Here is a 22,996-nt window from a genome sequence, read left to right as displayed (position 1 = left end):
TATGTATCTTTTTTTCTGTCCATCCAGTTTTACTTATGATCTTTCACAGAAAAACTAGCTTTCTGAACCATCAGGTTATATTATTATATGTAAAGTCCAAAATACATTACTTTTGTGTTGGGTGCAATACTGTCTGTACTGAAATGCCAAAAGGGACCTAATTTTTAGAAATAGCTGTGCACCTACACTCTGAATTTCAGGGCCTGTACTGGGTTCCAAGTTGAGTGCCAGTATATTAAGGCATTCAAAATTACTAGACTCTTCGCAAAATCTTGACTTACGTGCTTCCAATTTGAAATTAGCACAATAGGAGGGTGGATAAACTCAGTTTAGAGGAGACCACTGAAAACTGGAAAGAAGCCAAAATAATAACACCATTAAATCTGGTTCTAAAAATATGACTTACTTTTAATTTCAGTAATGGACGAAGTCATAGAAGTTCTTTTAAAAGATTAAATATAGAATCAAGGAAGGTCACACTTCCATAATTTGGTTTAAAAAAAGACAGGATTAATAGAACAGACTTAGAAAATTAAGTAAACATCATGTTCTTCGCTTTCCAATCTTGTTATAACTTCTTTGGGTACAAAGCTTAAATGATGCACAGCAAAAGAATAAGCTTCCATATTTTTATCTCTTAATAATAGAACTTTAAAATAGATACAGTTTTTCAAAACACTTTGCTCAAGTTTGTTCATCAGAAACTACATAGATGGATCTAGGATTTTGAGAAGCGGGGGTGCAGATGGTATGATGCATCAACACAGTGTAACACATTTTACTCCAGTTAAACAGAATAATATAGCCCTCAGGTCTAGTGTATTAGTAAAGCTTCTAGTTTCTTTTTAAGATTAAAGAAAAAACAAATGTAACTTTATTGGAATGTGCATTATTTCATTGTATCATCTATTATACCTAAAAAATAAAAAACCCCAACAAATTAGTAAAAAAATAATTCAATGTTGTATTCTATTATTTCTGTAGTCATTAGAATTAAATGGACATCTTTTTCAGATTCATAAAACAAAATCTGGCCTTCTTGGGCATCTTGACGGTGAATCCAATGCTTCACTGAAACTTATTTCCACACTCACCTAATTTAATGTTCACCTGAGTTAATGTTTTCATACCTCAGTTACTGTTTTTATCTAGAGTTAAAAAGAGTCTCTAAGGCTGTGACATAAAAGCTTCATTACTAGGAACACATAACAGCAAAGCTGCAGAAGAAAGGGTAGCTTGACTGGTGGAACATCAAGACCATGAAAAAGGAGAGAGTGTCATTCACACCTGTGGAATGAAGAGTTTAGAAGGAATCAGATGGCTCTTTAGAATCTATTAAATCATTTGACTCCCTCACTTATGCCTGAATAGAAATGCTGCTGCCATTGCCAGGCAGTTGGATTATACTTTGTGTGAGGCAGGAATCAAAGGGAAGTGCAATTATATCATTGCATCCCCCTTCCCCCCCCCCCCCCGATCTGAGAAACTAATTGTTAAAGCCTTTTTTTCTTCCACTCAAAACAGGCTTTCAACTGCTAAAAGTCCCCTTTTTGATGATAAGAAGGCATTATTTCTTGAGTGACTCAAAGTGAGCTGCATTTTTACTAATAAAGTCCTTGCCTCTGAAAGCTTAAGTTCTGTGTAGTCCATTGCTCCACAAGTAGTTTGAAATGGGAGCTTCATCTAGACAGGGCATAGTAAAGGAATACAACTACAACATCTTAAATCAATTTAGTGGTATTGCATACTTGTTCCTAATTGTATATACTTTTAGGCATTATACTACTTCATGCATCATGTTTCCATGTTATATAAAATATATATAATGTACCAAGGCTTTATACAGAAGCATACCCAAGACTGCTTTGTGACACCATTACATTTGTGTATGAGCACTTAAGTCCTGCTGAAACCAGTGGGTCTATAAGTCTTTTCAGCTTCTTTTTCTGTTCATACACTTTTCACCATTTTCACAGAATGCATTTCAAGCAACAAATACATTTGCCAAATTATTTATATAAATTCCTGATCTGCAGATTTTAAAGAACATTTAACTATGTAGTTATTTGAATGACAAGTTAAGATGGTTAGTTATGGCAGCACCACCATTGTTTCTATTTCCTGAAGGAATGAGAGCCATTCTTAGAGTCAGGTTTCTAGTGATACAACTGTGTTTATGAATTCAGAATCTACTTTCTGTTAATATTCTGCCAGTTAGCATACATGCAGAATGTTTGCAGAAGCAAAATGCAGAGAGAGCATAAAAGTCCTCAGATATTGGAAGGGTACATTAAATAAAGACATATGGAATCCAGAAAAACTCAAGAGAACACATCTTATGCTGAAGTTTACTAAGCTGTGGAACAGCCTCCTTCAAGAAGCAACATTTCTTTGGACTTTTACAACTTGCCTCTATAATAGAACTTATAAAATCATAGAAAATAAAACAGGAGAGGAAACTTGAGAGGTCATTTACTTATTGCCTTTCTTCAAGGTTTAAATCTTTTCTAACAGATGTTTGTCTAACCTGCTCCTAAAAAACCTCCACTTTGGAGACTGCCAATGAAATATGTTTTAAGCATTAGACAACAGCACAGATGCATCACTACTGACCGCCCTTGAATAAATAAGAGTATTGTATCTGGTTACTGTTAGAACTTGAATACAGGTTTGGAGCTACAGATAAACTGTTGATGAGCCTTTAAGGAAAAGTCTGGCAACTGAAATGAGATGTTATGGTCAAACCAGGTTCTGTTTCATGATGGTCTGGTGGCTTTCATATATATTAGGAAAAACAAGCTGGGCTCTGAACTTTAAAAGGAAGCTCTTGTCAAACTTGCTATGTGCTTATTATAGAACTAACACATACACCATTAGATTTTTATAATACTAATCATCATAAAAATTATATTTGGCCAGCTAAATGTTCAGTTTATAATGGCATTAGTCTGAGCAGAGAGTTTCAAGATTACAGGGTTATCAGTCTGCACGTTTTCATCGTTTTATAATGTGATCATGGAGTTAATGGCTCAGTACTTCTTGAATATATGGTTGCATCTGTACATAGCCAAATGCTTTGCTTTTATTAAGCTGCTCACTTTTAAAAGCACTATGCCAAGTTCAGTATTATTACTATCTTCAATAGATACAGTCAGATCTTGTCTCAGAAGCTCCTTTAATATATTAATCCTTCAAACCTACTAGTGAAATTAAGAGGAAAAAAGCCCTTGTGTTTTGATGTGAAAATCAAAAGCAGGGTAGAAAAGGATGACATTATGAGTTGGATACCCTGAAGTTTAGGAGACAAGATGATGGATGACAAAGCAAGATGCACTAAAGAATTAGCTATATTGCAACAATCTGTTGACTATTTAACAGATTTGTAAAACAAAGCAAACTGTGCAAAAGCAACAAAAAAAGCAAAGGTCAGATCCAAGCCTTGAACCTGTAAGTTGCCAGTCATTCTGGTCCTACTAGTGCACGCCACTTTGGTAATGCTTAATTATTAACAGTTAGGTAGTCCCAGTAGCCTCACTGGGCGCGTCCACACATGCAAGCATGTGCGCTTGCAGTAGCTCAAATAGAAGCGGTGCAAATTTGAGCCAGGGCTTTTTGCCTCAGCGCACATGCTCAGACATGCACTTTGCTGTGGAGCAAATTGTGCCACTTGGGGCAAAATAACCTTGCCTGGCTCCTCCTGGATCTGCAGCCAGGGAGAGCTAGAGCCTGGGGCCAGCACCTGTGCTGTTCCTAGCAGTATAAAAAGTTGCCCTGTCCTGGCCGCAGCAGTACAAAAACCTGCCCTGGCCAGCAGCTAAGGGTTGCTTGACCTCAGGAGCTTCTGGGGCCCAGGCAATTGGTATCTGGGGACACTAGCTCCTTGTGTCAGCTAGACTGCTGAAGCAGCATCCCAAGTTCACTTTTGAAAATACCCCAAAATCCACATTCTTCCACAATTAGAACAAAAGAGAGAGAGAGAGAGGGGGGTTGATCAGATGGGCAGTGTTTTATTGCTATATTTATAATGTTAAAGAAATTTGGAAGCCTACCAGTGTCTCTAGCATCATAATAAAATAAATCCAAAATATCTATGTTTTAATGTTTTCTTTGGGTTTCCTTATCACATGGTGGATGTATGATGGGGAGGTGTGGGGTTTGCAGAAGGGGGTGGGAAGGGAGGTGGGGGGATGTGGGTGGGTATGGGGGGATGTGAGTCACTGTGTGGGTAGATGTGGGGGGACTGTGGGTGTGGGGGCTGCTTAGGAGGGCTGGGTGCCCTGCATGAATGCTGCATGTCCCCGGCAGCTGGCAAGGTACGGCGGTGCTGGCGACAGCGGGGAATGAGCAGAGGCCTGGAGACCGCCCCAGAGACATTCCCCTGTTGTCCCCTGCTCTCCTGAGGCTGGAGACAAGCAGGAGAAGGAGAAGGGGGCTGGAGACAGCAGAGGAATGTTTCTGGAGCTGTCTCTAGCCTCCTTCTCGTTCTCTGGTACTGCTGGTGATTGTGTGTGGGGGGAGGGGGCGGGGACTGGGAGAGCTAACAGGCTGCTGGGCAACAAACAGGGGGCAGGGGGAACTAACCAGGGATGGGGGGAATGAATGCAGAGTGGGGGGAGTGAGCTAGGGGTATGAACTGGAAGCAGGGTGAACAAAGGTGGGATGGGGAGAATGAATGGGCATGAGGGGAATGAACAGGGAGTTGGGGAAGGTCCCTTCCCCCCTTCTCCAGCCCGACCCCCTGCTTATCTGGCAAAAGCCCGGTCCAGGTGCTTCAGGACTGGGAAAAGGGCCAATTACAGAGATGCTCTGGCACTCTGTCAGAGCATCTCTGGAGGACTGAGCCTCCAGTTGCCACAGGGCATGGTCTGGAACCATGCCCTGACCCAGTTTTTTCTCTTGGGGTTTTGTTTGACCCCTGGATATGCAGGGGGTCTGATTTTGCCTCCCTGCTGCAAATTTGCAGTGGGGGGGGAACATTTTTTTGTTCCCGCACGTGCCTCTTGAAGCATACCAAATGGTTTTGGGACGCTGCAAGAGGCAAGTACGGACTTGTCTGGATGTGCCCACTGGGACTACTCACATGTGACATACTTTTCTGGATCAAGGCCAAAGTGTTCAATATCTCAGACCCTCAAACTCTGTATTGGAAGGTAAGATTTTTTGCCTCACAAAGAAAAATGGAATGTAAGATGGTAGCCAGAATCCAACATCAGGCCAAATAAGGAAAACTTATAAAACTTCCATGTCCAGCACTGTACATTAGGAATAGGTGAAAAATCTGGTACCAGTGATGAATGTTCTGAGTGCTGAAATTTGTTTACTTTATGGGAAAATAAAATCAGTATGCTCCCCTTTTATCCACTAAATAAAATATATTCTTTACAATGAAGAGAGGCAGCTGAATTTCAACAGAACTTGAAGAAGAACTCATCCCTGGGATGAGTTTTTTATATAGAGAGATATAGTGAGTTAGTAGATGAGGGGGAAAGATGGAAAGGATGAGCTTGATTAAACTAATGGTCAACAAGCATCCATTTGTGACATGCTGAAAACAATGTCTAAAGCCTGGTGCGAGACCTCCGTTGACGTCACTGGACGTTCTCCTATAGCCTTTGATATACTATTTAAGGAATTATTTGCCTACTATCAGAGCTCTTCCACCATCACTGCATAGCCTGATAAGAGAAATATTGACTTTTAAGAGGGACATAATTCACTATAGCACCAGGTGGGTTGGGAATATATCCCAAGTCCAAGCTGCTACCAAACATATATTTAGTATCTGCATCTTCATCATTGACTAGGGCTGTTAGATCTTAAGGGCCAGGTCCAGAGGTCACAGGCAGACTTTAGTCCCAGCAGTCACAGCAAAATATAGTAAGGAATCAGAATGATTTCTGTTTTTCTCCAATGACTATTTGGGCTGAATGGGCACTGGGGTAGATCAGGCTGACCTTGTTTTTATGCCTTCTGATTGGCTAGGATTGGCAGCAGGGTCCTTACACAGAGGACAACACACTATAGGGTGTTCAATACAGTTGGATCTGGAGAGTGAGCTGCCTTGCTCCAAGATATTCAGCTCCTGACAGTGGATTTTCTGACCCCAGCTTGTCCCTTGACTCTGCAACTCCACTTCCAACCTCAGCTCTTACCTGTAGGTCGAACTGCTTATGTCCTAGCAGCATAAAATCTATGTCCTTTTGATCTAGCCATATGACAGCATAGGATAATACTAAATTTACTAAAATCAATACTAAATTTACTAAAACTAACACTAAAATTAGTCTCTTTTCTGTAATTCTGTTTGTCTACTACAGCAATTATTAATGATTAACATACTGTGTCTATCAGAACATTGAATCTAGTTCCTGGTATCACTGTCCAAAATGGACAAAACCAATTCTGTGAGTAGTGAATGGTATTACCTCATCCTACTAGTCACCTAGAAAGGATTGTGTAGTAAGTGAAAACCTCAGGGTATCCCTGCACTTCATCTCTGGCCTTAAGCTCACCCTACCCAGCTGATTCTGTTCACATGCCCTCTCAGGCCATGTCCAGACAAGTGAGCATGTGCCTGTTGCAGCAGTTCATCACGGGGGCACAGAAGGGAATTGGTGAGTATTTATTCACCAAGGCGCCCCCGGGGGTTACAAGAAACAATGGCCACAAGCTAGCAGAGAGCAGATTTAGATTGGACATTAGGAAGAACTTCTTCACAGTTCGAGTGGCCAAGGTCTGGAACGGGCTCCCAAGGGAGGTGGTGCTCTCCCCTACCCTGGGGGTCTTCAAGAGGAGGTTAGATGAGTATCTAGCTGGGGTCATCTAGTCCCAGCACTCTTTCCTGCTTATGCAGGGGGTCGGACTCGATGATCTATTGAGGTCCCTTCCGACCCTAACATCTATGAATCTATGAATCTCAAAGCAGTTCGAGATGCCGCAGGAGACATGCCACGAATGAAAAAATGTTCCTTGCGCTGTAAGTGCAGTGTGGGCTCTAAATTTGATACTGGGAAATCCCAGTATCAAAAGAAAACACCCTGGAAAAAAGCAGCACAGGACTTGCTTCTGGACCATGCCCAGAGGCAACTGGAGGCTGGGTCCCCCAAGGAATTGCTCTAGCACCTGGGCTGAGTGTCTCTATGCCTGTCACATGCCTGCCATGTGCCCCTGCTGCTCCAGCATGCTGCGTAGTAGTGGGGCAAGGCTGGCCACAGCAGCTAAGACCCAGGCTCTGTCACTGGTAAGCAGGGACCTGGGGGGGAGGGACTATGGGTGAGGGGAACTGTGGGGTTTCTGGGGGGGTTGTGGGTTTGGGGTTTGTGGGAAGTGTGGGGGATTAGAGGGGGTGCCACATGCCCACCCCCCCACCTCCCTGTGGCACACAGCCCCTAGTGGTAGCAGCAGCAGCAGCCAGCCAGATCATTGGGGTGCTCATGGACTACTGCAAGCACAGCCCAGCTGGGATAGGCTGGGATGGGCTTCCATGTGCCCAGCCCAGTGGTGCATGGCTCCTGTGTGCAGTGCTGGGAGCCCTAGGTGGCAGCAGGAGCTGTCCTGATCCTGTCTGAAGGTGCACACCAGGAGGCCAGGCCAGTTTTGTTTGCCATGTGCAGCCCCCAGGTCTCAGGTGGTGCCATACCACTGCTGGGCTGTGCCTGCAGTGGGCCATGAGTTCCCCAATGGCCCTGCTGGCTGCTGTTACCAGCACCAGGGGCTGTGCACCATGTGGAGGTAGGGGGGGCATGTGGCAGTCCTGCCCCAACCCCCCCCACAAACCCTACATCCCCCTACACCCCTCACACACCTAGCCACAAACCCCACATCCCCTACAAACCTCCCCATCACACCCATCCAAGAACCCCGCCCCCACCCCCACACCCCTTCCCACCCCCATCCTATAAACCCCATATCCTACCCCATATCTCTCACTTTGCATGTCCAGCCACCAGACAGGATGGGACCTGGCAGGAGCTATGGCTGCAAAGTCAGCTGTCCGCACATCCTGGTTAGTGAGGGGGGCAGGGGGAGCTCTGACTTTTCTATGATATAAAAACAAGAGCAAACACCAAAGCATATAGATATTCAAAATTTATTTTATGATGATGATATAGGTACTGTCAGGCTTCCAAATTACTTTAAAAGTGTAAATATATCAATAAAACATTGCCTGACTGATCTCTCTCTCTCTGTATATGTGTGTGTACACACACACACACACACACACACACACACACGGCGTTTCATTTTAATTGTGAAAGACCCCAGATTTTGGGGTATTTTAATAAGTGAATTTGGAATTTTTTTATCAGAGAATTTGCAGTTTTTAAACAGAGAACACCAGGATTCCTGCTAGTGAAGCAAGTGGCAGGACCCAGGCAGAGGAGCCTGCCCAGGGCTACCACCAGGGACCCAGCTGGAGGGCAGACAAGATGGCTGACCTGGACATTTGGAACCAGGAGGACATGCTTCAACAGTTCAAAGTAGACCACCACAATGAGCACATCTTCCAGGCAATAGCTGCTCAGATAGCAGGGCGGAGGCACACATGGCAGCAGTGCCACATGAAGGCCAACTGTGCAGCCATGGTCCACTGGCAGCTGCCCAGAGGTGCAGGTGGCTCTGCCGCAGTGCCTGTACCAGAGCCCAGGCAGCTGTGCAGTCCCCATCCAAGTCTGGCAGGTTCAAGGGGTCGAAGGGTGCAGGGGCTGTTGCAGACTGCTGTCTCAGACTGCTGCAGTGGATAGAGGGTGCAGGGGCCACTCTAGGCCAGGGCTGCTGCAGCAGTCCAGCTGGCACAGGGGGCTAGTGTCCCCATATATCAACTGGCCAGGCCTCAGAAGCTCCTTAGGGCAAGTAGCCCTCAGCTGCTCACCAGGGCAACATTTTATACACAGGTGCTGGCCCAGCCTCCAGCTCCTCCTAGCTGCAGAACTGGGAGGAGCTGGGCAGGGTCAGTTTGCCCCAAGTGGCACAATTTGCCCCACACCAAAGTGCATATTCAAGCATATGTGCTGAGATGCAAATCTCCGGCACAAATTTGAACCTCTGCTATTTGAGCTACTGCAAGCACATGTGCCTGTGTGTGTGGATGCAGCCTCAGAGTGTTGCATTCACCACTGCATTTCTGGGTTTTGAAGTGCAAGTGGCAGCAGGTAGGTAAGGTGTTCCTGAGAGCACTGGGGAACATAAAACAGATATGCCATGTATAACCCGGGTGTACCTGGAGGTGTACCCCCTTCTCTAATTGAAGGGAGATGTTGGCAGGACAGGTGCACTGTGTGTGTGGGGGGGCAGAAGTAGGGGGAGCTCTTGGCTGCATGCAGCTTCCCTCCTTCCCCTATAGAGAGCCAAACCAGGACACTATATAACTTAACTATATACAAGTTCATTAATATTTACAAAACATTAAGAGATAAATATGCATATAAACACAAACATATATATATACATTTACATATTCTATAAGACTATTACCCTATTCTCTCTCTCTCTCTCTCTCTCTCATATACATACACACACACACACACACACACACACACACATCACTAGGAAAAACAGGTGAATCAACGATAAATACTACAGCGGAGGGTTCCAGCTGGGCCGTACTAAAAGTCACACACTCTAACTTCTATCATATTATAAATTTACAAATATAACAATACGCAAAATATAGCATACAATATTGAACTCCATTTAAATCTAAATTCACATAAACATTGAAGACTCATATACTAACATATATACTTCTATACCTTCATGTTAAACAAATACTCAGCCCCACAAGATTAAACTAATATTTCAATATAAATGACACAATCTTAAACTCTATCAACTCACAGCTACATAACTATAAACATACAACATATATGGCGCCCCCTCACAAAATATAAGGTGCAGCAACCCTTGAACTCAGGTTAACTTTACAGGGATACTAAGGCCCAGGCTGCTCTGGAGCCTTGACTGCATTCCCATGGCTGCAAGGGGAAAGGGAGAAGCTCCCCTGGTGCCCTATAGGCTTTCCCCCCAGCCCAGCCAAAATATTTCTCAATAACTTAAAACTCCAAACTCGGGGAGCCATGTCCCTCTGGGCTTCCCCTGCAATGGTCAGACTTACTGACCTGGGGGCATTCCCCCTCCCCTGTGTGAGTCCTTTTCCCTAGTAAAACATGACTCTGGGGGTGTGCTGGAGGGTCCTTCTCTCTCTCTCTCAATGAGTTGCCACCTTTCTTGCTATGGCTCCAGCTGTCTCTGGCTTCCTTTGGGCCCACAGGGCTACTGGTAGCCCTGTGCACCATGGGACACATGAGGGCTTTACTTTTCTGCCAGGGTTAGAGCCCTGAGCTGCCTTGCAAGGTACCAGGGTCTCTGTTCCAACCAGGACCCTCCGTGCAAGGCTTGCACTTCAAATGCCTGGCCTCGTGCCAGGGGCTGTACACCCGAGCCACCCCATCCAGCTCCCAGGGCCTGGGTTCACTCCTGGATCCACTGTGCAGCGCTGCCTGCACTGAGTCTCCCTGGCCTCATGCCAGGGGTGGGAGATCCAAGCTGCCTCATATGGCTTCAGGGTCACGTCCCACATGGACCATGCCATGCACCATCCGTGTACCAAGGACCTGACCACTTGCCAGGGGATGGGGACTCGCACTGCCCCATGTAGCTCCCAGGGTCCGAGTCCACTCCTGGACTGCTCCATGCAGTGACACCTGCACCGCTCCACCCTGGCTGCATGCCACGGCTGTAGACCTGATCTGCCCTATGCGGCTCCCAGGGTCGATCCTGTGCGCCGCCTGTGAGCCGCCGAGCTGGAGACTCAAGCCGCCTCATACAGCTTACAGGGTCCCACCCTGTGCACCAGGCTGTGTACTGCACCTTGCTTCTCAGCAGCAGGGCTGGGACGCAGCCACTCACTGCTCCCCATCCAGTGATGAGACGGGGTCTTCAGACTCTTCTGGGGCCGCTGTAGTTGTCCTGCTGGGCAGCTCTTCCCAGCATTTCTTTAGCCCATCTTCTCTCTTCTCCATCCTTCGCAGCTGTGTCAATGTGCCAGGCACACTGTTCTTTTATAGCCTCTGGAGGCTCCGCCCCTGGATTGCAAAAAGGACCAATCACAGTGAGGGACAGCAGGGTCCTCACCCAGATCCAGGCACTTCGTGTTACCCCAGGCAGGGGCAGGACAGCCTCACCTCCATTGCCTCCTGATTGGTGGGAAAGTCCCACCAATGACTCGAAGCCCTTTTGAACTGGCAAGCCAGGCTGCTACCGGCATGCCTGTCACATATTAGTAAATAACTTGGTTTTTGGGTAGTCTAGAGTAGAGGTTCCCAAAATTTTTCTTACTGCATACTTCCTTCCAGATTTACCAGCTGCCCATGCACCCCTACCAGCATAGATTTTATAATGTAACCCCTTAAATGCCAATTATTATTATAATGAAAATTAAATCCACCATTACACAATTTCTCCCACATACCCCCCCAAGATGTCTTGTGTACCCCCAGGGATACACATGCTACAGTTTGGCGTAGAGAAAAAAGGCAATCTTTCCTGATTGAGAGGAAAAAAAGCCATTCTGAATTTTTTCTGTTCGAAGAACACACTAGTTTACCATTGATTTCATCATCCATGATTTTTGAATTGTTGTTCCCAATATCAAAACAGCAGAATCAAAAAGCTTGAAAGCCATAATGAACAAGGCCCTGGTTTTGTGCTATTGTTACTTTTGCTGAGGGAAAATAGCTAATTGAATTTTCCAGTGTGCTTTTCTGAACAGAAAGGCACAAAGCAAAGTTGAAATTAACTCCATTATGTCTTTCCTGGGTGCTCTTTTGCAGAGCTTTTTGGCAATGAAAAAGGCAATGATATATGTAAATAGCTTGAGTTTACTTGCAGAAAATGTTTAATCTTCTCAGAGTTATTTCACAAGCTATTCAAGTGCTGTACAAAATGTAAAAGGGTTTAATTCCAAATTCTCTTCCTGCCAACAGTTCAGAGTATACACTGCATATTATCCAAGGCTTACTGTGAATACTAAAATTGCTTCAATAATTCCTGGAAATAAAAAGAACTTCCTTACTAACATTGGAATAGTTTGCCACTCCCTGTATTTTTCTCATCTTTTAATTAGAGAACAAATTTGTAGATTTTATTAAAAGCAACATTTTGCATTATTTTCATTATCCAAATTAGCTGCGTATTTTAATATTAATATTAATCTTTTCAGAACTATCAGCTAAACATATTCAGGCATTTGAGATTGTGTATGTATTTAGCTTATATATGTGATAAATATGCTAATCTAACCTAACAAGCCTAAAATATGGGAAAACCTTCTTTCTACATGCAGAACCTAGAGGAAATGAAACCACTGAGAAAATCTTCCTCAGTTTCTCACTATTCTTTTATTATTTTTATGGCCTTCACCATAGTATATTACCATGGAAACAGAGTTCATAGGTCACCCATGCCTAAAATTCCCTTCAGAACTAAAGGACTGTAATCAGCTACATGTCTGGAGAGAAGCAACTGCTGAAAATCCTGAGTGAACCACTTTAGAAAGTTAATTTTGTGTCTCTTGTGATTACAGAACTTGGACATTAAACCTGCCAGGGCCCTCTCAAAGCTTTACACACTAGCACACAAAACCATGAGAACTGCCTTAGCCACGTTCTGTTAATGGACTGGTGGAAGGCTCTTTACAGTTAATGGTGATCACACTTTTGACAAAATCAAGTATTGCTGTTCAAGGCAGTGCCTCCCCATGTTTCTCAACAATGAATGAGAGAGAAAGAGAAAGAGAGGGATATGGATGAATAAAGCCATCTCTCTTGATTTTCTCTGTTATCAGGTTCTTTTTATGCCTTTTCTACTGATTTATAAGAATCAACTTCATAATTGCCTGTTCTCAGCTGGAAAATATGGCACTGTAGGCAGGAGCTGCTGCACTGGTTTTCTCTATGTAATACAAAGTACAGCAGGCAGAGACTCATTACTAGATTAGTCTTTGGGCTGTTATTGTTGATCAGATACTGCCGTGGTTCTTTCAGTCTTCTTATGACCTATTCTGTCATTCTTATGCACTTGCTGAGCATATAGATGAGTTGGGTCTCCCTGAACTTATGTAATCAGGAAATAATTTCATTAATTTGTGTCAAGGCCAGTCAGGATCACCCTGGGAATGGAAATATCATTAGTGTCAGTGTTGATTTGTGGAAACAGATATCCTCATACTATCTATTTTAAAAGATTTTTCATTTTTGAAAATGTGGGTTTCATTTCATCCCTTCCCACCTACCTTATTTATGTATATGCCCCAATAATCTGATAACATTTACCCGTGGTTAGCATTTTTTCCTCAGATTTTTTTGGGGGTTGAGGGGAGAAAGGGAATTGAGGGATATAAAACAATGATTTCAGGTAGCTTAACCATTTTACACACAAAAGTATCATATGCCATTACCTGCACAAACTGTCACAAACTTCAGATACCACCAGCTACTTCCCAATATCAAACTGTAATAACTGACAAAAAAATGTCCAAAGTGCCAGCACCTATAGGACAACATTCATTCCTTCTCTGAGGGTGCTCAGAACTGTCATGTTGTGGTCATTTAATGCAATCTCAGAATCCATTAACTAGAGGTACAGAAAAATCATCTGTCTCTTACTGAGAACAATGTGATTCCCTGCAATCTGTGGCTGCAGACCCAAAAAGGCACTCTCCACTGAGTAAACCTTTGGAATCATACAGTGTCAATTTATTTCAAGAAGGGTGTCCACACTTGCTGCCACAATAGCTTCATAAGTTGCTGGTCTGTCTCTTTGGTTGTATACAGTACAAACAGAACACCCGCCAACATCTGGTTTCAGACATCACACAAGTATTTTTCTAAGAGCTCCTGTAGAAATCTTTATTGCAGAATTAAAAATGCAAGCCATGAGAATTTATCATGGCCTAAGAAACTATACTGGCACTTATGGGCTCATGAAAGTCTTTCTGGGAGTTTTTCTTCTTCTCTCAATTCCTTTCAGATCCCAGAAGGCCTTATGGTTTTCATACACACCTTGCCACCATATGCATTTTTTACAGCATGTTATTAAGCAGTGTGGTGTCATAGTTCATTGTGTCTCTTCTTCCAGTAGGATGTTGGGTGCAAATTTTTAAATTTAATCTCTAGATCTATACTCTGAGTTGACTTTGCATTAGTAAAGACAAAGTAGAAAAGTATGCCCTGTGCTTTGAGCAGAAGTAGCAGAGGTTTGTGGGGTTTCTAGATGGTGTGGAAGTTTGTTCTGCAGTTTTGGATCCAATGCTGAGAAACTCTATCTTTACGGTGCCAGCTCCATTATGCTTGAGAAGTATAACTGTTGATTTCAGTCCTGACTCCAGAACCCTAGGCAATCTGGTCTTCTAAATCAAAGAGTACCTTGAAGATAAGGACCAAGTCTGTGAATCCAGCCCAACAGCCTACAATTATTCAGGTATCAGTATAGTGAGCAGAGGTTAGATTTGATGTGCTTGTGCATTGCTGACATGCTGAAGGAGCACTGTGCTTGTAAAGTTTTCCCCCAAGGACACCTGATGGCTTCATGTCCAGGTATACTGCATAGATGTAATCCAGCTGGAAATCAGCGAAGATGTGTTTGTCATTGATTGTCAGGTTGGGATGTGGTTTCTGAGGATGCCAAAAGTGACAGAACTGCACTGTTAAGCTTAATGTAATCATGAAGCAAGGAGTATGCCTAAACTGCAGACTGAATTGAACAATTTGGGTAAATATCTTCAGGCAAAAGGACAGTATGCTAGGGCTGCAAACTCTTCCAAGTGCTTTCTTCTGAAAATTGGCATAATCTCCATTTTGCTTTATTTCAACTTTAACTAGATGTTCAGTATGAATGTGCTGATCATGGGCAAGCACTAGATGAGTTTAAGTGTTCTCAGGTGTTGCACACGATAAATAGAGAAGTGCATTGTCAGCATGTTGTTGGTACTTGAGTCCTCAATGTCTTTCTATTTCTCCTAGGGGCTGAACATAGATGTTTAAATAGAGCTAGAGAGAATAATTAGTCCTTGCAGGGTCCCACAAATGAGGAGTTTAATGTTGAAGTGTAGTGTTTCCTCATCCATCCCTTCAGTGGAGAGTCAACCCATTTTAAAGCATTCTTAGATGTCCTCCCACTTTCTTCAGCCATGCATTTTGGGATTAACTGTCAGAATGCATCAGGGAGATCCAGGAAGATGCAAATAGATGTCTGGTCCCCACCAACAAAACAGATGTTGATTCTCATCCTCAACTGAATCCAAGTTGTACCAGACCTTGGATATTTCCTGTGGCCAGAGGATTTTTTAAAAACTCTTGGCAACTTCTCATGTCTTTGCTCAGGAATGTGGGATTTTGATGCTGAACAATAGCCAGGTCAGAGGCATCCAGGGTGGGTTTCTTTAATGATGGTCAGACTATTGTGTGTTTTAATATGGCATGCCTACTCTAGAGTATCCAGTGCTTTTTGTGCAGAAAGTGAAATGGTCTGAGCTCAAGAACCAATGTAGGTGATTTGCTGACATGGGGAGACTGTGTTCTTTTGACTCAAGAAGCCTTCCACAAGGTGAGAAATCCTTTTAGGAACTTCTTTGCTGTGTTGGTTCTACAATGTAGTATTACAGGTTTAATCAAGTTTTCTTATAACCTAACCATGTCCTTGGAGTGTAATGTAGCAATATCTGTTGAAGCATAAAAGGAAATTCTTAGTTTGTCTTTCAAACCCTGTATAAGCTTAGAGAAATTCTTTGTTTCATTCTGTCCATTTCTGCCACAATTTTCTATGTTCAGTGCCTAAGTTTGCTTCTGTCTCTCTTCACCTGACAGAGATATCTGAGAATCAGGCAGGTCTCTGTGTTAGCAGTGTATAATGATACATACGGTGCATAACAAGGTATTCAGTTCCTTGACCTGCAGATAGTATATAGCTGTTTTTCTGGCCTGTTTTGAAATTTGGTGTGTCCATTAACTGGATGGAGTCTGTGTAATGATGACCGTAAAGTCATCTGATTCTTTCTGTAGGATGTTGCAAGCCTCTTCTGCATTGATAATGCCTCCAAACTTCATCATTAGTAATTCATCTGCACTCCCATCTCTGTTAGTCATTCATGAAAATATTAAACAAGCCTGCGTCCAAGACTGGACCTTAAGAATCTTCACTAATAACCTTCCTCCAGCTTGATACCTCTCCCTTGAACACTACCAGTGTTGTCTCCACTCCTGCTGATTCCTTCCTAGTCTTAATTCCACCATTAATCCTATTTTATCTTGGCCAATCATTCTTCATGTGATACCATAATGTAGCAGAAAGCCCCCTTTTCCTCTTGCCTGCATTTGCTCTCCCTTCTTTGGATATGTTTCTCTTTTTCTACCTTTCTTCCTTCCTCTTTCTTTCACTTTAAGATAAGGAATTGTGTTTTAAAATTTGTATGTGTGCATTTTGTGTCTCCCCTTGTAGTTTGGTATTTTTATCTATTTGTGTGCCATGGCATTTGTAGCTTATATTTTATACTCCTCACCTTTCAACTTTCAACTAAATGTGTTTTAGTAAGTTATACATTGTAACAATGTTAACAAGGGCAGGAATCAAACTGTCCTTCTCTGTATCAGGCTGGCCCCTGAAAGACGGAGTGAATCAGTGATTGAATGTGTAACAAGGTAGCACACAGCAATTAACACCTGGGAAGCTGCAGATCAACCAAGGGAAGAACTCAATAGAAGACAATGTAACAACCGGGAAATCTCTAAACGTCACTGATCAAAGGCTAGAAGCCCTGGCCTGAGTTAATCAACTCCAGAGACCAGCTTTTGGGCTGAATATCTCCAGATCAACCGCTCCCAGAGCCCTATTCTAAATTCATAAATGGACTCCCAAACCTGCACGTACATGCGGACGACCCCTGGGGCTGACAGATGCCATCCAGTAGCCACCGAGGGCGGGGGGGAAGTCCCACGAGGGTCAATGACCCCTGGATTGGGCAAACCTGAAAACTGGGGAGTCACCAAAGTCTGCCAGGGACAGATAAAAGGCAGTGAAAAGTGACCCTCAGTGGCGCCCTCTTGATCTTCATCTCCAACTTGACCAGACCTGTCCAGCCAGAAGGACCAGCCGGCGACCCCCTTCTGGAGGATAACACCACGCTGAAAGAAGCCTCGACTGGCCATCGACGGCAGACTCCAGCGCTTGTAGGATAGGTATACCTGACTCTGTAGCCTGCTACTGTGTGTGTGTGTGTGTGGGGGGGGGGGGACCAGCCCCAAGGTTTATGATTACAGTGTTTCAATCTGCCTAATAAACTAGAATTTTAAGGATCCCGAGTTGGACATTTGTAGCCAACAATATCAATTGGTTTACTGAAAGTCATATTTAGACAAAGAAAAGTGACAAATCAATCTGTAATGATCTATCTTTGGTAAACCTATGTTGCATTATATCTAATTATCCATTTAACTATACATATTTAACGATCCTTTCTTGTAAAATTTGCTCCCAAGCCTTGCATATTACAGAGGTCAATCTAACAGAGCTGTAGTAGCCTTAATCACTTTTCTCCCCCTTCTTCATTATTAGCACTAACATGCCCTGTTTTACAACCAGATTGCACAGTCCCTCACTAAATAGATTAATTAAGAGTACCCACCATTGTCCCTGCAATTTTATATAACAATTCTTTCAGAATCTTGTGATGAAGATTAATCATTCTCCCCCAGCTTAAGTGCCCCCCTCAGTATCTATCCTCCCTTGTCCCCCTGGTAAACATCAACATCCTTATTGACCATCCTTTAGTTCTGGGTCTGTATGTACATCAGGAGCACAGACCTAAAGCTTCCTTCCTGGTAGTTAAGAGAGCTGGAAGGTTCAGTCTTGTGGTAGTTCAATACATTTAACAAGGTAAGTCATCACCTTTTAAACCCTTAGATATTCTGTGAACAAGTATGAAATCTACTTTAGCTTTGGCTCTGGCTTCTACTACTAAATAAAGAATTTCAAATAGTTTTGTCTTACCTGAGGTGCCTAGTTAGGATTTGGAGTTAGACAAGAAGATTAAATAAATCCTACCTCTTGTTTGTGTCCTTTCTAGGCTTGAAAAGCTGGAAGGATGAGACGAGCTAAACGCAGGGCGTGCAGTACTGTCCAGACAATTTCAAAATCTTTCATGCTGCTGTTCCAGGAAGCCATTCTATTGCTGGAATTCTGGGGCAAATATCTAGACTGCAGCAGATATGCAATGGTACAGCACAAGTACAGACTGAGGCAAAGCTACAAAGAAAACTGCACTAGACACACTGCACCCTCGGTTTTTACTTAACCACTAGTCTCCAATTGGCTGAACTATTAACAGCGCAATTTTCTGGAGAATTTCAGTTAAATGTAAGGTGAGACGGCACAGAAAAAACAGCAGTAAATTCCATAAGCTAAACCAAATGATTCCCTATGTTGCTCTACAGCAAATATCTTTTAAAGAGCTTTTGAAAGATTCCCTGACCCTTATTCTCCTGCCTCTGTGTGCTGAAACTCCCCCGTACTGCACATTGAAATGAAGAGGCCAGAAAGGCCATGTTCTTTTAATGCAAGTAATGTACTGTAAATTTCAACAGGCACAAATATGTATCAGTATGCGTTAGTAGTACTGAAGTGTAATGCTGGCTGCCTCCAAATCTATGAAGACTTGACATTTATGCCACAGCATGACAATTCTCGCAAATTAGGAAAGGATATAGTGCCACCAACACAGGATGGGATAAGCATCAGTGGCCAGAAGAACAGCTCTGAGCAGCGACTCCATGTTCATTGATGTCATATTTCCTGCCTAGAAATGCCTAAACAGCCATTTGTTCTATGGGAATATACCTGCATTCAAAAACTAAAAGATACATTTGTTAGCTATGAAAGTTTTTGTTTGTTGTTTTTGTTGTTATTGTTTGGGGAGGGAGGAAAATCTTTGTACAAAGGAATAGAGCCGGGAGAAGTATTAAAAAGAAGTTTTCAGCTTCTACTAATTCTTTCACAGAAAGACCACCATGCAAGTTGCCTTGCACATGCACAAGACTGCTCAATTTCACCTACTGGCTGTCCATGACATACCACAGTTCAGCATACTGGGGACGCCCTCTTGAAGCCTTAACCTTTTTTAACCACTCAAAGCTTTGCTTTATTAATCAATACTAGAGAAAGGGCATATAAAAACAAATGTATAAAAATAAGGTAATAAACAAAAATTTACAATAAAAAAATCCTAATCATAAGATCTGTAATATCATAGAACAGGGGTTTTCAATCTTTTTTAATGTGTACCTCTCGCAGCTGGAGGGGAGGTTTGTCGTGCAGCCAGTCACAGAGCTGTGGGGTGGGGGCGCGCAGCTGGCCGCGGGGTGGCAGAAGTATGGGGTGGTGGGTGGCGGTGGCAGCTCCCCCTCCCCCTGCATCTAGCCGGCTGGGCAGTGCCTGTGTGGCCCTCAGGGGGCACCACTGCCCTTGCCCCCTCCCTTGCTCCTAGGAGGCAGTGGCGCGGGATGGTGGGTGGCAGTGCTCCATCCCCACCCACCTGCACGTACACCCTAGGGCCTTTCCAAGTACCCCCAGGGGTACACATACCCTTGGTTGACAACCCCTGTCGTAGAATAATTCAAGTCATGTTGCTTGGATCATTTGGAAATACTTTAGAGAAAGCACTACAATATATCTTGCGTTATTAAGCATGAGTTATTACTTTTTCTTTTTTTTTTTTGTCTTTAATTACATTTACGTGGAGCCATGTTCTGAAATTGTCATTCTGCTATTAGGGCAGAAGTTACAGGGGATATAAGGAGACTTTGTAAAAATAATCATTTTATTGTATTGTCTAAGAACAGTAGTTTTATCAGGCTAAAGAAAGAACAACATATATTCAGAGATCCAATACACTTTTGTCATGACTACATACTTATAAGTATTCAATTATTTAACTTTAATTAAAGAAGTTTTAGGAACTTCATTTTCAAACATTGTTAATTTGAGAAAAATTTGGTCCCAAATATTAATTCAGTGCCTGACAGAGCTATTCATCTGAGAGTTGTATAGCTAATTTAAGGTTTAAAAAATGAGTTCTAATAACTGAGTTTATTTTTGCAAATTAATAATATTCTAGTAAGTCCATCAAACTGTTACATTTGTTTCCCTGTATGTTACCAGTATTGTATGGAGATTGATGGCTTACTACCATAGGTAAAATCCCAAATATTTCCTGGAAGTCTTTTTCATGTCACAAATGACTCAGCTTTCAATTCGTATTAGTATCAAAGGAATTCATTCCAGTATTTTACCTATCACCAAGCGACAGGTGCTGTATGAGAAGGAAAGTTTCCACTGTATATTGCCCACATCTCATGGGAAGAGGGGGTTACTTCTGCAAAATGCACCTTTTCTCCTTCTCCCTTCAAAAGTCCATCTGTGGCCGTTTGTGGGCATCCCAATTCTGTGATACAGAGAAATGATAGGGGAGGAAGTCAACCTTCTTAAGATTCTCTCATTCAGCCTCCATAAAAATGGAAGTGGGCTAGTGGTTATGCTCAAAGTGCAATTCTTAGTGACTTCAGTTGCAGTTGTGAGCACTCAGCACTCCTGCAGGTCAGGCCCTAGAGTCTCAGATTCTGGACATGCAGAAAACATGGAACACACAATTAATGATGCTTGTCCTAAGTCTATTTGAAGCAATTTACTCAAGAGCTCTGTGGCCGAGGCAGGAATAGCACACATCTTTAGGCAACATTTCTTAAACCAAGAGACAACACTTTCTCTCCCAGAAATCTCTGCCTCATTCACTGCATACCTTCTTGAACAAGTGAGACAGAGGTCTAACAAGTAAAAGCTCCCGTCACCCTCATTTATTTCTGGAGCAGACTTATTCAAACCATTAACTGAGGCAGGGGTGCAATGGAAAAAAATATGATGCAATCATATAATTAAAGACTTTGTAGACATAAAGGGACCAAATTAAGGTTGGAATAGTTCTTTGAAAGTATATGGAATCTCAGGCACAAAAGTAAACACAACTGACTTAAGTATATGCTTAAATGCTTTGCTGAACCAGGGTCTCAACCTGCTAGGCTGACAGCAATAAAAAGAGAGCACAGACAGTACTGGATTAAGGCTGCCCATCCACTTTTGCCAGTCAATATGGTCTCAAAAGAGGTAAGTTTAGCACAGTTTGTCAGATTCACCCACCCCATGGCCACCAACATGCTATTTGCTGTGCGTTTGTTATCAATTTCTGATACGGGGGGACAGACAGACACAGAAACATCCCCTTTTCAGTAGTATGGAGTGTGAGACCATGCATTCGTTTCACGTATATCTCTCAACAATTATTAGATCATAACGTGGTAACCATCAAGTTGGATTTCAATTGAGAGTCTGAGGTGGTAATGACTGTTGCCCTTTACCATTCCCTAAAAAATTCACAAGAGCATTGTATTGCTTACAAAGCAGGCCGTATTCAATTTGGATTCAGCCTGCTTTGGGGGACAGTGATTCAATTTATTGATTTGGATCACTGTCCTGATTTGATTCAGCCAAATCTGAATCTGAAGATTCAATTTGGATTCAGAGAATCAGTGATTCAGCCATAGTCACAGCTTTATAAGTTTTTTCTACATACCTCGAGGTACCAGGCACAGCTCGTGAATGCTGAGATGCTGGGGCCAATAAAGCATCCCACAGGAGTGTGGGGCAACCCCTGGCTCACTGATCAGCTGCACAGGGACCTTACGTGCCCCCCAGACCCAGGAGGCATCAGTCACCAAGCCAGGGCGCAGGGGGAGGGGGTCCCCCATGTACTCTGAGGTGGACCCAGAAGTAGACCGAAAGTGCTTCCGGTCTACTTCTGGGTCCACCACCGAGTACACTAGGCACCCTACCATGCTCCCATGGGACACTCCATCTGCCCCACCATCTCAGCGTTCATGAGCCACCTGGTACCTTGAGGTATGCAGAAAAAACGTATAAAGCTGTGTCTATATCCAAATCTTCTTTAATCTTTTTTGCTCCTTCTTGTTCAGTAGGGGTTCAGGGGGCTGCCCTGCGCCTTGCTTTTACTCCCTACATACCTAAAAAAGACTTTTTGTTGTCCTTAATTTGTGTTGCCAGCCTCAGCTCTGTAGTTGCTTTGGCCTTTCTAACTGCATCCCTGAAAGTGCGGGCCAAGTAGGTATACTACTTCTTGGTAGCTTCCTCTTGCTTCCACCACATATATGCCTTCTTTTTTGCCCTTAGGCTCCCCTGGATTTCCCTGTTTAGCCAAGGAAGTTTTTTGGCTCCTTTCCCACTTTTCCCTTGTACTGGGATGGTCTTCCTCTGCGCCCGAAAGATTGCTTCCTTTAGGAACAACCACCCTTCCTGGACTCCCATCTCACCAATACTTCTATCCTGCAATGCGTCATTGACTAAACTCCTAAGCACACTGAAGTTAGCTTTCTTAAAGTCAAGCACTTCCACCCTACTAGTTATCTTACCCACCCTACATTGTATGGTAAATTCAGTTGATTGGTGATCACTGTCCCCAAGGTGACCATGAATCTGCAGCTCCCTTACCAGGTCATCCCCTGTAGCCACCACCAAGTGCAGTAAGGCATTCCTCCTAGTGGAACCGTTTCTGATCACTTAAACCAGTTTATGTATCATTTCTGTCCCTAGCCTTATTGTAAGCCACTCTCAGCTTATTTGGGACATAAATCTAAACACTGTACTAATAACAGATACTTAGCTACAGGTTCCTTGATGATATGCTCCGGTATCTATTTGGATATTGCTATCAGATTGACAGGTCTTGGTCTCTTGTTCCCATTTTTATGGAATTGTACTATATTTGTCCTTTTCCAGTTGTCTGGGATCTCACTCATTGACCTCCATCATTTCTAGAAGATAGTAGCCAATGTCTCTCTAATTATATCGGCCTATTCCTTGAGTTCTCAACAATGACTAT

The 22,996-nt window shown here is 43.2% G+C and overlaps 1 long non-coding RNA gene across 2 annotated transcripts in view; it reads right to left on the bottom strand.

The window, feature by feature from the left end:
- LOC132249604 (uncharacterized) overlaps positions 1-22,996 on the bottom strand; it is a 99,790-nt gene that overhangs the window by 17,008 nt on the left and 59,786 nt on the right. The window contains exon 3 of one of the 2 annotated variants that reach the window (XR_009461114.1): positions 19,655-20,491. The exons of the other annotated variant lie outside the window; for it this stretch is intronic. This is a non-coding gene — a long non-coding RNA (uncharacterized LOC132249604). Of the gene's footprint in view, positions 1-19,654; positions 20,492-22,996 lie in introns of those variants that run through there. 2 annotated transcript variants of the gene reach the window in all.

Source organism: Alligator mississippiensis, chromosome 3, assembly GCF_030867095.1.
Source record: "Alligator mississippiensis isolate rAllMis1 chromosome 3, rAllMis1, whole genome shotgun sequence".
In the NCBI taxonomy this organism is placed as follows: domain Eukaryota; kingdom Metazoa; phylum Chordata; order Crocodylia; family Alligatoridae; genus Alligator; species Alligator mississippiensis.
This window is presented reverse-complemented; position numbering and strand designations above follow the sequence as displayed.